This window comes from Lissotriton vulgaris, unplaced genomic scaffold (genome assembly GCF_964263255.1).
Source record: "Lissotriton vulgaris unplaced genomic scaffold, aLisVul1.2 SCAFFOLD_7045, whole genome shotgun sequence".
NCBI lineage: Eukaryota > Metazoa > Chordata > Amphibia > Caudata > Salamandridae > Lissotriton > Lissotriton vulgaris.
The window spans coordinates 70,422-75,838 of NW_028252917.1; positions in this window are offsets into that span (position 1 = coordinate 70,422).

Sequence of the window (5,417 nt, forward strand, 5' to 3'; positions counted from 1 at the left end):
TAACGTATTGTTATTTGTATATGCAGGCGCTAACAGAGCAGTCTGCCACAAACTGCAAATGGTGCAACATGCAGCGGCTAGACTGGTGTTAGGATGGAAAAGGAGGACCTCAGCCAAAGCAGCAATGGACATTCTGCACTGTCTGCCAATCCACAAGCGGGTGCTTTTTAAAATCCTCCTAATTACCTTCAGGGCCTTCAATGGAAATGGACCTAGCTACATTCAGAGGATGTTCCAACACTATACTCCCTCGTTATGTCTGAGATCCCAAAATGCCAACCTCCTCACCATCCCCAAATTCAGACTTAAAACTAGAGGAGGAAAAGCTTTGGCAGTCTTGGGCTCCAAAGCTTGGAACATACTCCCACCACCCCTCCATCAAATCACCACAGAATCCGCTTTCAGAAAGGCCCTCAAAACCTGGATTTACACCTTATCTGACTCACAATGTAAAAACTTAATCTAAACCTACCAACTTATCTCACTACATGAACAAGGCCTTCTGTTTGCTCCTCTCTAAAGCGCCAAGATGCTCCCTGGAGTGTAGTCCGTGCTATACAAGAACCCTTTACATTACATTACATTACATTACAACTTTCAGATCACTCACTCTGATAAAGCTTGTTCGAGTGGGCATGTCTGCCAATGGCAGAACTTGAGAGCTTTCCATCGGGTCTCCCCGGACATGCTGGCGCAGGCCCTACTTACTTATCCCTGCTAGCTGACAGGTATTCTAGAGACTGATTTGGAACACCTGCAGTCTTGGCTTGTCCAGCAATTAGACGAACTCGCTCCCTCCCGAGACGACCAAAAAGAATCTCACCGGGCTTCAGCTCCCTGGTTTTCTTCGGCTCTGGCGGAGAAGCGGCAGCAGTGTAAAAAAGCAGAAAGAGCATGGCGCCGCCATTACGATTTAGCTTGTAAGGAGATATACAGAGAATCTATTAAGGAATATCACCGCGACATCACCTCTGAAAAAAAGTCTTATTTTGCAGGAAGAATTGAGGCAGCTACAAACTCCTGCAAAGAAATATTTCGGATAGTGAAGGAATTTACCTCTCCTTCTTGGTGTTTTCCCAAGAACTCGCACTCTGAACTTTGGGTTACTGAGTTAGCTGACTTTTTTGCCAGCAAAATCAAAACCATCCAGGCCTCTTTTGTATCTTCGGGGGTGGTCGCAGCTTCGGCTGTGTCTTTACCTGCATTGATGTCATGAATTTCCCTCCTCTTTCTTTTCAGGCCTCCTTGAATCTTCTATCGAAATTAAAATCAGGTTCCCCTCTCGACCCTTATCCTGCCAAATTTTTGGCAAAAGTAGCACAAGTGATTAACCCTCTAGTCAATCCGGTGCTCAATCTTTCCCTCAGCACAGGGGTGGTCCCACAGACATGGAAACAGGCCCTGATTCTGCCACTCCTAAAAAGACCTAATTTGGATCCCACGGCCCACGTTAACTACAGGCTCATTTCTCTTCTGCCTGCATTCGCGAAGATTGTGGAGAAACATGCCCATCTGACCCGTGCCAACTTCTTTGAGACTAACAATATCTTGCACCACTCACAGTCGGGTTTCCGGTCTAACATGAGCACAGAGACGGCATTGTTGGAAGTCACGGAGGCCATCAAGGAAATCTTGGACTCCGGGGGCAAGGCGATGCTCGTGATGCTGGACCTCTCGGCGGCGTTTGACACCGTCCCCCATGGCCATCTCCTTTTAAGACTCCGGGAGATCGGCCTGAGGGGGGCAGTGTACAGTTGGTTTGAGTCTTTTCTGGCTGACCGCCAGCAAACGGTCTGGGCCCCCCGTTCTCTGCCACAGTGCCACCATTGGAGGTAGGATTTCCTCAGGGCTCAAATTTGAACCTTACTCTTTTCAACATCTATATGGCCCCTCTGGCGGCACTGGCGGAGTCCCACGGAGCCCAGATCGTGTCATACGCCGAAGACACCCAGCTCCTCTTTGCCTGTAACAGGGACTCTGACTTTGACGGAGAGAGCATCCGAGGCTGCCTTGAGGCTGTGTTTGACTGGTTTCACCTAATCAGCCTCAAGTGCAACTCTGATAAATCTGAGGTGCTTTTCTTCGGATGCCCCTCTGACCTGAGGTGAAAGTCTGGGTGGCCGGCGGCCATGTGTCCTCCCTCGGCCGACTCTGCGGTGGCCAAAAATCTTGGAGTGCAGGTTGATAATAGCCTTACACTGAAATCTCAGGTACTGGGCCTAGTAGGCAAATGCTTTGGCCTCCTAAAAATTCTTAGGAAATTCCTGGCCCTATTATCTCTGGACCACAGAATAATCACTGTGCAGGCATTGATAGGCTTTCGCCTGGACTACGCCAATGTGCTGTACCTTGGCCTCCCGGAATTCCTCCTAACGCGTTTGTAAATTGCCCAAAACTCGGCCGCGCGTGCCATCTTCGGCCTCCATCGGAGATCTAGTGCCAGTGATCTTTTAAAAACTCTTCACTGGCTTCCAATCAGAAGCATATTGCCTTGAAAGCGCTCACTTTGGCCATTAAGGCACTTCATGGCACTGGTGATAAGTACATCAGTAAACGGATAGAGTTCTATCAGCCATCTAGGTCACCTAGGTCATCCTCCTTGGCCTTGGCCTCTGTGCCAGCTATTAGGCGTGCTCGCTGTGGCGGCCGCTCCTTTAAACATCTGGCACCACAGATGTGGAATGCCCTGCCTCTGTCTCTGAGGACGAATGACAGTCTCTTAGCGTCTAGGAAGGACCTTAAATCGTGGCTCTTTGTTCAGTAGGTCTCTTTTCCGCTCTGTACCGCCTTGCGTTTCTAGCGCCGGGACACTTATCGGAGTAGCTGAGCGCTATATAAAACTCATTATAACATAACATAACATAACATAACATAACACACATCACTGTGGAGACTTGAATATGATGGTAATCACACATTATCACTGTGGGGACTTAAACGTCACTGTAATTACAAAATATATTTGTGAGGACTTGTACATGACTACAATCATGCACTATCTCTGTGTGCTATCCCTGTGCATCCCATTAATCACACGCTATCTCTGAGGGGACCTGGGCATGTCTATAAGCACAGGCTATCTCTGTGGGGAACTGGGCATGTCTATAATCACAAGCTATCACTGTGGGGACCTGGGCATGTCTGTAATCACACACATTCTCTTTGGCAACCGTGGTAATACTATAGTCACACACCATCTCTGTGGGGACCAAGACATCTCTATAATCACACACTATCTCTGTGGGGACCTGGGCATGTCTATAATCACACACTATCTCTAAGGGGACCTGGGCCGGTCTGTAATCACACACTATCTCTGTGGGGACCTGGGCATGTCTATAATCACACACTATCTCTGTGGGGATCTCGGCATGTCTATAATCACACACTATCTCTGTGGGGATCTGGGCATGTCTATAATCACACACTATCTCTGTGGGGACCTGGGCATGTCTATAATCACACACATTCTATTTGGTGACCGTGGTAATACTATAGTCACACACCATCTCTATGGGTTACTTGAACATTCATTTAATTACACATAGTCTCTGTTTTGGCTTGAGCATCACCAGCTTTTCATACTCTGTATGGGGCTTTGTGAATACTGAAAAGTAGTAAAGTTAGACTTTTGGTCTAAGTTTACATTGTTGAAACTGAAAAGTACAAAAAATAGATTATTTGTCCAAGTTTACCATTGTGAATAGGGCCCAATTTTAATGAGGACTTCAACACAATCATCTTTGTACACTATCTCTGTGGGGACTTAACCATCACTATAATAACACTCTGTATTTGTATGGGATAAAACACTGTCTTTGTGGGGATTTGAACATCACTATAAAAACATACTATCTCTGTGGGGACTTGAGCATTCAAGTAACTAAACACAAGCTCTGTTTCAACTTTAATCACTAGGGGGTGCCATGAGGCACAGGGTCAAGACTGATTTTCATATAGCTGGGTCTCAACTGGCGTGGCAAAGTGAGCTAAAGACCGATGTTGGATTCAAACCAGATCTGTGACTGGGGGCGAGTGACTGAAAAGTTTCAGCACTCAGCCCTTCATCTCCTTATGTTTGTTTTGTTCGCCCCTATGTTGAGACCCAGGCGTGGGTCCCTTGCTCATTTTGCCACTGGATTCAAGCTAGCCTGGCTGATGAGGGGCGGTTATCCAAGAACCGGTCCCAGGATGCATGTTTTCTGTCCAGGGAAGACCTGGTTTGGCAGTTCGGGCTGGACTGTTCCCATGAGGCATAGGGCCAAGACTGATTTGCATATAGCTGGGGCTGATCTGGGGTGGCGAAGTTAGCTAAAGAAGATGGATTCAACCCAGATCTGTAACTGGGGCTGAGTGACTGAAAGGTTTCACCACTCCGTCCATCATCTCCTTTTGTTTGCTTCGACTTGAACATCATCAGCTTCACATTCTCTTTATGGGGTTTTGTGAATTTTGAAAAGTAGTAAAGTTAGACTTTTGTTCGAAATTTACCTATGTGAATACTGAAAAGTAGTAAAGTTAGACTTTTTGTCTACGTTTAGCTTTGTGAATTGGGCCCTATTTTAATGAGGACTTAAACACAATTACCTTCATGCACTATCTCTGTGGGGACTTAAACATTGCTATATTAACACACTTTCTTTGTGGGGATTTGGATAACACTGTAATAAAACACTATCTTTGTGGGGACTTGAACATCACTATAATAACACACCATCTCTGTGGGGACTTGAACATCTCTATAATAACACACTATCTCTGTGGGGACTTACACATCACTGTACTATCATACCATCTCTGTGGGGACTTAAACATTGCTATATTAACACACTATCTTTGTGGGGACTTGAACATAACTATAATAACACACCATCTTTGTGGGGACTTAAACATCGCTATAATAACACACCATCTCTGTGGGGACTTGAACATCTCTATGATAACACACTATCTTTGTGGGGACTTGAGCATTTCTATAATTACACACAACCTCTGTGTGGACTTGAACATCATTAGCTTCACATCCTTTATAATGGGGTCCAAGCCTTGAATGTACACACTATTTCAGTATCTCTGTGGGGATTTCTATTTTGGTAAAAATGTGAGCAGCTACTCAAGCTCTGGATTCCACTTGACCATATTCCTTTGTTCCATATGTTAATATCTGTATGTGTTAGTTCCCTAATCTCCTAAGATTTTAAGCACTAATAAATAGGTTAAATGCAGCTTTAAGTGTCTTTAATTAAGCATGATATGACATTTTCTGGCACATTAACAATGTATACCCCTATTATATATGCAGCAATTCATATATGAATATATTATAATGTTTTTAGTGTATATTGTTGCTAAAATAAACATTTAGCCGTGTGCCATCAACTGTATTCAACAACATATAGTGTTACAGACTAGGTCCC